Here is an 11476-nt window from a genome sequence, read left to right as displayed (position 1 = left end):
TTTGCTGAGAAATCATTATTGTCATACAGTTTAAGATGGTCAGTTAGGAGTTACCATGCATAAACTACATGCTAGGCAGGATTGACAGAATTAGCCTCTTAATGCCTGTTTATTATGCTGTTTACAGGTTGTCTGAGAGAAGTAGATAAGCTTTCAGGTACATGAGTTCTGCATGAGGAGGTGGATATCTGAAACTTTGTAGTTTTTCTAGCTAGACCAATAAGACTGGCTACAATGCCTCTTTGGCTGATGTCCTCAGACAGCAGTTGCACTATGACTTCATACAATACATTGTTTAATAAGGAGTGTATTGTGTTCTCATTGCTGAAGGGAAAACTGATTGCTTAGAATTTCAACTTCATGTTTTGAAATATTGCCAAGTTTGTACACAGAGAAAGATGTTAGTTACCTACACTTTTGTTGAGGGTGAAAGACAAAGATCTGATTGTTCCTGCTGAGAAGTGTCAAAAGTTTTGTCACAAGAATCACAAGACGATATCAGTTTTTTGTTTAGGTATGGCTTTGTCCAGTACCCATTGTTCAGTACCATGGATGTAACAGAAGAGCCTTTCAATTCAAAGCCCTTTTCATACCAAGATTTACCTGCTGCTTCTAAGCTTTTGTTTTTTCTTTCCTTGGCCGTGTGTTTGAAATACAGGGTGTTTCAAAAACATGGACCAAATTTCTTCCTGAATTGCAATTCAAGTTGAGTCCATCTTTTTGAAACACCCTGTAAACTCTGGGTGTAAAGGAAAAGCTAGCTAACATCCTGGTATACGCTGAGATCTGTTACAAATTGAGATGTTGATTCAACAGAAGTCTCAGACAATTAGTGTTTTAAGATTATGTGAAATACTCCTTCACCAAGAAAAATTACGTGAGCCTTCTATCTGTGAGACTGAGCTGTGGTTAAATGCTTGTTCCTTTGCATTTAGCAATGCAAGCAAGTCAAGCTAGTTTGGTCTCTCAGAGTAGTTTATCAGCAGATGCTATTGCTGTCCATGTGCATCTATTAAAATAGTACTTGTTTCAGTAAATAAATGGGTGACTAGTTGCTCTTCATCCTATCTAGTGATTTTTGATAGTCCAAGGCTTTAATTGCTAGAGGCTCTATGTTTTTATAATTTAGTTTTATTTTCCTTTTAATTACCATATGAAGACATTGGTGTAACTAGTTTACTGCTGGGAAATTGCCCTTTACTAATTTTATTTGTAACTTGAATAAGAGAATAAGGTATACAACTATGCGGTCCTTTTCCCCAAGAATTTCTTGTATGAGCTGAGACAAATTCACTTACAAAAATGGAAGGAGGGCTACAAGAGGTGACAGAGACACGATTATGAGAGTTGTAGATCTCTTAGCATTGTATTAGAGTGGACAGTTTTGTGGAGAAATGATCCCCAGATGATCAGATGTTAGGCTGACTTCACTCAGCAATGAGCAGCAGTTAAAGGTTTTGCGTGTGGTGCTGGGCTGTAGAAGGGGCAGGAAGCAGAGATGGGGGTTTGGTGCTGGGAGCGAAGGTCCAGCTGTGGGCACTTCCCAACTGCTGAGTTCAGCTCCTGGTTCACTCAGTCACCATGAGCCAAGCTGGTCAGAATTTCAAAAACACGTGATGTTTACACAAGGTTTTTGTTTCGAGAAAGAAAACGATAGAGTCAGTTTTTGACTCTTTTAATCCAAGAAAATTCCCCTGGAATGTGTGCCCAGTGTATTTGGAAACTTCTGTCAATGTTAAAAGGGTTGAGCTATTGAGGTGCTTTTCAGTTTTGTCTTTTCTACTGTCCAAGATAAAAAAAAAACAAACATGAAAGCTTATATACATTTGCAGAACAATTTGGATTTCAGAAATTAATGTTACGTGTGCTACTGAGTATTTATAGCACCTGTAAAGAAATCAAAGACTTCTGTTTGACAGTCAAGCTTTGTGCTTTATGCTGAAACTAGTAGCTTTCTTAGGAAAACGACTCATGTAATTGTTTGCTTAGAAGGAGCAGTTAGTGCTTCTTCGCCTTACCTCTGTCTGGTCCAGAGTATAGTTCCTGAGTCCTTAAAATAATTCTTAAATCCGCAAGTCCTAGATAATGTTGGCTGAAACAAAGGATTTGGAAGAGAAACTAGAGTCTGTTATTAAACAGAACTTTTCGGGCTATTTAAAAGTGGCATTTTGCGTCTCAGCTAAAGCTGCTGTCAGCTCTGGTAGCGTAGCCCACTTGAAAGGGTCCAGATGCACCAGGCGGATGTGCACTTACCATTCCAGGCTGCAAGAAACAGGTGATAAAATTACAGTATAGTATGATTTTATGGAACACATATTCAAAGTATTAATAGGAAAAAAAATTAATAATGAAACATGACTGCTTCTGAAGACAATATTCCTGCATCTCGTAGGATTGACAGCCTTCTCACCTTGGCAACTGCAGGTATTCTGACAACTTTTGAAGATGTCTGCAGCATGTTTATTAATTTAGCATCAGAATGCTCTATGAGAAATAGCTGGATATGATGCAGAGCTAAGAAAGGCAAAAGTAATAAAGTCCTGCCAAGTTAAATTTTTCTTTAATGTGCAAAGGCAAGATGAGTAGACATTTTTTCCACACATTTCATTTCTGAATTAATGAATTCTCACCTGATAAGTAGAAGCACTGCGACCCCTTCATGTTTCTGTGCCAAGTTTATGCCCGAAGTAAATTTATTTTCATTAATTCTACTTCCATAATGGTAAGAGATTGCTAAAATTGCTAAAACAGAAGTTCTGCCCGGTTTAGTTTGCAGACTTTTTTTGGAAAGGAATTTGCTTGATTGATTCCCCACCCCCCAAAGTAGCACTACCCCTGCAGGTCGTTGCAGCTTAGTAATAAAGAAGAGCTTTGGGATGCGGCTTCCCGATACGTGTTTACTGGTACCAGTGCACAATATTGCTGTTCTGCCACGAGGTGGCATGCCGCAGTTTTCTTTTGTATTTAATAAACCAAGTGTAATTTTTTTTCCCTACAACTTATTTAAAATTTGAGAACATTACAGCTCCTTATGTTTCTGCACTGGTGAGATGTCCATGGTAACACAACTGAATGGGACTAAACAGAAAGGCCAGTTCTTCAAAGGGATTTTAAGTATCTGAATCTTGGACTCCAGGAGGGGATCTGAAGCAGCCAATATGTGAAGCGGGAACATCCTTACATGACAAAAGATGATGTGCTGAGCAGATGTGTATGTTAAGCCTCTCATATTTTTAAGAAGATACTGCAGGTTTGTCTCACTGCAAGAGGAGCTCAGGAAGCTCCTTCCTACACTGCCAAGAAATTGGATTTAGCTCTGGTACTTCACACTTTGGCGTTTATTAACCTGGGTTGGCCAATTAAGATAAGTTTATAGGGACATTAATTTTTATCAGCTCTCAGTCGCACATTTGAAGAAAAAATAAAGTACAAAATATTGGTCCTTTTTCTTCTCTTTTCTGTGAAGCCCAATGTCTTTGCCTCCTGACTTGAACTGTGGTCATACAAACAGCTGACTTTGCTTTTGAAACAAATGGGGAACAGACAGCTCAGGGCAGGACTGGTGGGGAATGGGATTCAGTTCCTACATGTGGGAGGAAAAGGCACAAATCTCTTCAAATTATACAGGAAATCTGATAAATGTGTGAAAGTAATAATAATTTACAGTCAGTTTTCATTCAGAGTATATCTGTCAGGGAGGTTAGATTTGGTTGTTTTTTTTTTTCCCCTCAGGTGATCTATCCCAATGACTGTGGCATCTTCTCTGAGAGCAGCAATACTGGAGATCAAAATGGAGACAGAGCTTAATCTTTTTGCCAACGTGTCTGACACGATGTGCAGGATGAAGAGCTGGGTCCTGGGCCGCCTGACGCCCACAGCAGCACCCACAGAGCTGCCTCTGTGCCCGCTGGGGACGCTGACCCACGCTCCGTAACCCCCCTGCACAGAAAGGACGGCTGCACCAAAAGTTACTTAGCAGGAACTGCATTTAGGCTAAACATAATGGTTCTTCTTCCAGCACAGCCAAATCGTTCTCTATACAGATTAATATAGGGGTGGGTGTGATCTCTCTAATTGCTTCTCAAAAGCTTTTCCATTTTCTCTTTATAGTAAGCAATGTTAATTCATAACTCACTGCAGCTGAATCCTTCTTCCCAAACCTCACTGATTTTTTTGGAGATATGGGGGGGAATACCCAGGGAAACGATTGTTCCTGTTATACAATCCACAAGAAAACCTTTGAAATTCAGGGTATTTTCCACAACTTCTGTACTTTGGTTGCAGTACTATATATATATATATATATATATATATATATATAAATGAAAAGGTCTTCAGTTTGTTTTGGACAATGTGATGTCTGCCTGAAATGACAAACGTGAATACAGTGGCTTGGTTCAGTGCTGCCTGGAAATTTAATCACACGGAGAAGAAAATATTGAGTACCTTTAAACTCACCTTGAGTACACATATTAGTAATTGACAGTGTCTAGACAGATGGTGATCTGGAAAGTAAAGTCTGGGAAAGACAAACTTAAAGATATTAAAGTTAGCAGCATTTCCCTGTGGTAATAAAGTGGGAAGATTGGGGAGGTTAACACTCATAGCAGCAGACAAAACAGGTGCCAGCAATTTTGGTTGGAACCTGGTCTTTAAGGAGTGTGTCTTTTTTAAATGTTTCACATAAAAAAATAAGAAAACCACTGAAGTCTGTAGAACCTGAAAAACTACCATAAAAAGTAGTCTGATGATAAGATGAATATTTGTCTGGGTGTGTACAATGCAGTGAATCAAGTTTTTCTTTCTTTCCTCTTGAAGGGCTCTAATTTAGAGTCTTTTATGAGACTAAAATCATACAGCGTGTTGTCAGCGTGTGGTTACTTTTGTTCACAAGATTAGAAAAATGATGGGGCGCACTGCTGATCAGCTGCTGATCTCTGAGCTTCAGTATGGCAGCATTCCTGATCATCCTCTGCTAAAATTGCACCTGTTCTGCTTCTCATCAGGCTTGGAAGATGATTTGCTATAGAACAAGTGTAACCTAAGCAAAGTTTAAACTTACGGCATATGAACAGAGAAAAGATTACTGTTATCCTAGTTTTACAGTCAAGTCTGAGTTATGGTTTTCCCAAAGACCCAAGAAAACTCATTGCTGCACTCTCCTTCAATTTAGTGATTTTTGCCTCGCTGTAGTACACAAGGACCACTGAAAATGAAGAGGTATTAGAGTGATGAAAGGCTGAAAATGTGGCTAAAAGTAGGAGCCCACAAGCTTTGCAAGAGCCCCTGCATTTCAGAAATGTGCAGAGTATGCTCGCTGGTTTGGTTTGCTAAAAGCAGGGTGGGCTGAAGCCATAATGACACAAGCGTCTTTCTGCACTACTTGCCCTGGGACGGAGCAGCCGCAGGGTTGTGGGGACAACCCACCACAGTCGGGCTCAGTCTCTTGCTGCGCAGGAGTCCGGGCTGTTCTTGGGAGGACGCGGCTGCCCCGTCTCCCCGGCGCTGGCTGTTTGCCTTTGCCATGAGGTGTTTGGGGTTAATGATGTACAGCCTGGCCAAGCAATCCTAACTGTAGCTATTCCCGAACCACCCACATTTCATGTAGAAGTGATCTTGAACTACACGAAGATGTGTGTGAACTTAAGCTTTCTCTCATTTTGCTCTGTTGCTTTCCTGAAGCCCTTGAATAGGCAAGAAACAGACAGGGAGAAAGACTTTTGTCTCTGAATCGGAGGAAGTTATGTTGTGGTTGACAGCTAGAGGCGATCATGGGTAGGAACAGTGACCTCGGTGGAAGTAGTTACAAGTTCCCACAAAGTCAGTGCCTGCTAAATAGACGCAGCCAGCCTGCACACTTAGGCTAAGATAAAGCAGGACTTCTGCTCTCTTGCTACAACTGCATTTATCAACAGGACCAGGATGGGACAGCAGCTGGTAAAGTCATCATGGAGATGAAGAGACTATTTTGATGAAAAAAAGACCACATTATATAGTTTACCTGGATAATCACAACTACCTGCAGCAGCAAATATGCCTGTGCTGCCAACACCCTCCAGTGAACCGGCATCAAAGCCTGCCTGGATTCTAAGCCCTGTGACTGCCTGCAGGTTGTTTTTTAGCCTAACGCAGTGAAGGATGAAGCAGTCATCTTGTCAGCCTGGCAGTTTCCACCAGTAACTTTTGAGCTTGCTGACCAGTTTCGAAATAAGTTTGACAGAGGGACCAAAGATTCAATTGTATGAAGTTCTGACAGGTTTGATGAGAGCAGGTGATGGGTAAAAGGAAACACTACCAGTATCTCCATGGAGAGAAAGCCTGCCACATAATGTCTATTTTCAGTTTTTATATCATCACAAATGATCTTTAGAGTACTTTAGTAGTTTGTTTATACTGTTCTGTTATTAGACCCCAAAGAATTCACAAGGGAGAGTGGCAGGGGAAGCCAAGCTCTAGCTTCACAATTTCTGCCATGTAAGACCATGGTTTTAATCAAGTAGGTAGACATTCAGAATGAAGTTTAAGTTAAACTAACCTCCAGGAGTAGGTGAGGAAAAGCGTAAACGCGCTCTGTGCAACGATAGGAGGGAGGGAGAAGGCTGTCTGGAGTTTGGAACACTGTATTCCCGGGATGAGGCGCTGGTCAGGCATGGAGGAGTTTGTCCACATGCTGCCCAAGGGGGTGTGGGCAGCCAAGAAGAACCCACAGACAGCGTTAAAATGATCTACTGAGGAAAACTTTAAGCTGCTTCGGGCATAAAAAAAAGGTTTTCCTCTCTTATTGGAGTGGGGCTTCCGAGAGACCAGGCATTTAAAAACACCAAAGCGCTCCCTTAGTGCCTGTGAGGGACCTTTCGAGAAAGCATTAGTTTCACAGGAAAGAGCAAATCACGCGCTTTATCCCGCGGTCAGGCGAGATCAGGAAAGGCAGAAGGACAACGCGGTGGGGAGGCTGAGTGCCAGCTATCGACAGCGAGACGCCTCATCTCTGCTGTGTGGAGAGGCCACAGCCTTGCCAAGCTGCTGAAGCCACCACAGCCCAGCTACATGCCATGGAGCAGTGCTCCTCCATCCCTCTTTTCCTCCCTCCTTTCTTCCTCCCCTCCCTCAGCTGGGGCTGGAGCTCACTGCCACGCTGCAGGGAGGCCACAGACGTGTTTCTCGCTGGGCTTCTCATGCAAATCATGGTTATGGAGAATAGTTCTATCTGGCTGAAGATAAACCTTTCTGCCTTACATCAGGCAGTACTACTGTGTGTAAAGGAGTTAACAGTGAACATGGTAATTTAACGAAGTCAGGCAAACCTCCTCTGCTCCCAAAAGAAGGGCTCCACAGGTCACTGGGAGGAAGCAGGGTTAAGCGGCACACGAGATAGTACCCCTGAAGGAGTGTTTTCTGGAAGTTCACAAGAGAAGGCTGGTCCATGACAAGAGTTTTAGTATCACTGCAGAGAAGTACTCAGTGAGCACCTAGTCCAAGTGCTTCAGGTAAGTCAGAGCTTGTCAAGTCACGACAAGAACCCCTATTAAATTAGCTGTACAACTATTATTAACTAATGAGCTACAAAAGAAAAGGAAAACCAGAATGTACCTCACTTGAACCAGAGGTAAAAACCTCCCTCTGCCCATTCCTGGTGGGGGGGTTGTCCTGTTGGGGGAGGAGAGAACGGGAGGATACTGGCAACCCAGCAGCCTGCTGGGTGGTGCTTTTCAGACGATGCTCTTCAGGTGAGCTTTATGTGCTTCACTGCACTGACCTGCTGCTACCTGTAACTTCAGTGGCACAATGGTAGTCGTGGCACAAATTTCCCATCAGCAGCAAGCAGCCACACCTGTTGTGCTGTTTGAGGCTCTCCTCTGGGTCCCTGCTCTGAGTAGCAAGCACCCATGGCAAAGGGACTCCCTGCCTGCCCCCGGGCTGCACAAGTGGCAGAGGAAAAGCAAGAAACTGCCCCTCAATACTCAAGTTTTCTCCTTAACGTGTACAGAGGCCAGTAAGGATCAATTACTCCAGTAGAGAAAAACGGCAAAACAACATAAATTTACTTCTTATTTTGACTCACTTTGGCCAGGGTCTGTTTCTTCATCTTAGTTTCACCCACCCTGAGTCTGGACACTTGTTCTTTTTTCTCCTGCCCTTCTTCTGCCCCCAGACTTTCCTCCAGGCACGGGTGTCAGTGGGTCTCCGCTCACGCCATTTACATGTGTATCATCTTGTCCTACCACCCCCGGCCCGAACAGGGAATTGCATTCCTCTCTACAGGGAGTCAGGAAGTCCAGATGAATGAACATGAGCCACCCCTCTTCCCCTCTGGAATTCATTGCTGCTTTTGCTGTCAGCTCGGAGGGCCCTGTCTCCAGGGACCCTGCTCTGCCCGGGGCTGCTGCTGCCTGGGCTGAAATCCTCCCTGAGGTCACAGCTTCTTCCTGTCTTTGCTGTGACTTGAGCAGAGGAAATCTGGATGTTTGGCAAACAGCTTTTCACAACAGCCAGTGTTTACACTATCCACAAATACTAGTTTCATCACAGCTGTTCTCGTGGCACCAGTAACTCATTCCCATAAGTGTCTGAGCACCGTCCAGCATATGGTCAGGATTACACCAGCTTGCCCTGACACCCCTGGTCCTGCAGGTGCCAGGGCAGGGACTACAGACATGGCGACAGCAGCAAGTTGTTGTCCCCCTGCTCCTCACCTGGCATTTGGGACAGGAGAAAGTCCCACCAACCAGCCCCTGATGTGTCCTGGCAGGGACACTCTGCTGGGGCAAAGGGCTGAGGGATCTGATCCTGCCACAGGCATTTGCTGTCTCCTCTAGAAGCAAAAAGGAGCTGGATGCTCAGTTGCCGTATGGCTTTTGCAATAAGCAAAGAGGACACTCTTGTGCTGTGGTTTGTATTATTTATGACTATCTGTCTTTAAAAAAGCAAATAGATTGGGCAATCTTTGGTGACAGAAGACTTAAACCACGTCACTGGTGATACAGTTGCCAAGCGTTGTGAAGTCTGAATCTTGACATAAATGGTTTTGAGAAGTGAAAAGCACTTGTCTGAGACAAGCCCTCCAGTTTTGCTTCCTCAGTTACTAACTGGAAACAGAAGGAATAAGTACAGTGTGAAAAGCTGGGCAAAGACCTTCCTAGCTTGCCCTGTCCTCTGAAGAGACTATCCATGCCTCAGGAATACTTGCCATCCAAGAGATCATCTGGCATTGCGCAGAGAAACCAAATAATCCATTGAGGAGAGCAAAGGATGCTTGTGGCATCCAGATTGCTGATGCCACTGTCTGCAAAGCCACAAAGGCTGTGTCCTGCTGCCCCAGGGTATTCCTGGAATGTCAGGACTTTGGATGACTTTCCAGTTATTCTGCATGGTACGCAGCTAATTTGAGCAGAAGAGGGTGGAGACTGCAACTGTCTGGTATGAGAAAAGCTACAGCTGATGCTAAATATTCCCAGAATAGGTGAGGTTTCAGTCCACCTCACTGTCCGCTTATCAAGCCCATACTTCATCAGCTTGTCTGTGAGAATGTTATGGAAGACAGTGCTGAAAACCTAGCTAATGTCAACATAAACCTCTGCTGCTCTCCCCTCATCTACCAAGCCACTCTTCTCATTGTAGAAGGCTATCAAGTCGGCTAAGTGCAATTTCCCCTTCGCAAATCCATGCTGACTACTACTTTTTAGTCCTTCATGTGTTTGCAAAGTTTCCAGGAGGATTTCCTCCATCAGCTTCACAGATTTTGAGGTGAGACAGGCTGGCCTGAAGTTTCCCAGACCTTCCTTCTTGTTCTCCTTGAAGACAGGATTGACATTGCGTTCTTCCAGTCTTCTGGAAACTCTCTGTCACCATGACCCTTCAAAGATTATTGAGAGTGACCTCACAATGACACCTCCAGCTCCCTCAGCACTTGTGGGTGGTTCCCATCAGGGCCCATGGACTTAAGTATATTTGGTTTATTGAAGTGCTTCCTAACCTCGTTCTCCTGCATGGATGGTGAGTCCCCCTTGCTCCAGGAGATGAGCAATATTGGTGAAGTTTACCTTGTGAAAGTTAAAACCCCATAGTGCCTGGGGACTGCAGCAGCTCTGGGAGAAATGGGCACTGTATTGCATCAGGGCCAGTCTGCATAGCTGGCACAAGAAGCAGGTCCAAACTGCTCAGGGTGTTCAGATGTGCCACGTTAATATCCTATTCACGCTTCGCTTTGATTACTGATTGCACCTATTTTCACTCTGACACCAGCAGACTTCCTTCATTTTTTTTTCTTAAATAATGTCTCACCCTCCTCTGCCTTCCCTGGGTCCTCCTGCCAGTCACTGCCCTGCCACGTGAAGCCTGTTCCTGGCACAGACAGGCTGTATCCCTGCTGAGGTCCACCATGGGGGCCGCCTCTACCTTCTGCTTGCAATAAAGGAAAACATGTTAGATGTTCCCATTCTAACTCCTTGAGCGTAATTACTTAAAAAGTCCCAAATGACTATACTGAGGGGAAGCAGAGCAAAATTTCCAGGAGTACCAGACACACGGATTAGTAAACTTCCCAAAGGCTATGAGGAAAGAAAAGCTTTATGCAGTTACTCGGAGTGTATGCCCTAAAGCTTCCTCAGCTGGAGTCCTTTCTACCACCAGCAATTTGTCACACTTGTTTCCTTAAAAAATACAGAGAATGTATTTAGGACTATATTTTAGAAAGTATTCCATAACCTTGTCATTTGTATAGAACAGTTCATAACCTCAGCCTGCCGAAGGGCAAAGGCTTTGTACAAGGGGTTGAGAATGAAAACATCTGGTTGTGCTCAGTCTGACCTGCAATTCTTTTCACATGCAAAGTAGAGGCCCGAGGGAGAGGGGCAAGAAATTGGGCAGGTGTGTGCCCAGGGCTGGAGAGATGTGGGTCAAATCCCCATTCTGCCTTCTCATCTCCCCATTGCTATGACTGATACAGAAGCGTTTCCCTTTCTCACAATGACATTCTGAGGATAAATACACAAAATCCAAGTGGTGTCCAGCTGCTGCTTTGAATTATGAAGATAGCACCTTCTGATTGTATGTCTATATTTCATCTTTAAATGCTGCATGAGTCAAAAAAAGACCCATAAAAGCTGTGTTTCTGGAAGATACGGTGTGGCTAATGTCTCATTCTGAGCAACTTTGCTGTGGTTCCCTGATGGCCTCAGGAGAGCCCTTATATATAAAAATATTTGCTTCGGAGCAAGCACAAGGATTACTTCCAAAGAATTACCCCTTAAACACTGAGGACAGTGCCCTCAGAGCTAAGACCTTGGGAAAGCAGTGAGTGTAGATCACACATACCATGTAGGGATATTTGTGTGAGATTTGTCAGTAGCTACAGCCATGTGAAACTCCGGTAAGCCAGAACAAAACATTTTGCCTGTGTAATCATCCACATCCTGACCTCCTTGCATCTCTGCTGCCTTCCTAATGTTTTACCGCATCTGCACCTTGCAGAAAACCA

Source organism: Streptopelia decaocto (genome assembly GCF_964273445.1).
Source record: "Streptopelia decaocto genome assembly, chromosome: 3".
In the NCBI taxonomy this organism is placed as follows: domain Eukaryota; kingdom Metazoa; phylum Chordata; class Aves; order Columbiformes; family Columbidae; genus Streptopelia; species Streptopelia decaocto.
This window is presented reverse-complemented; position numbering follows the sequence as displayed.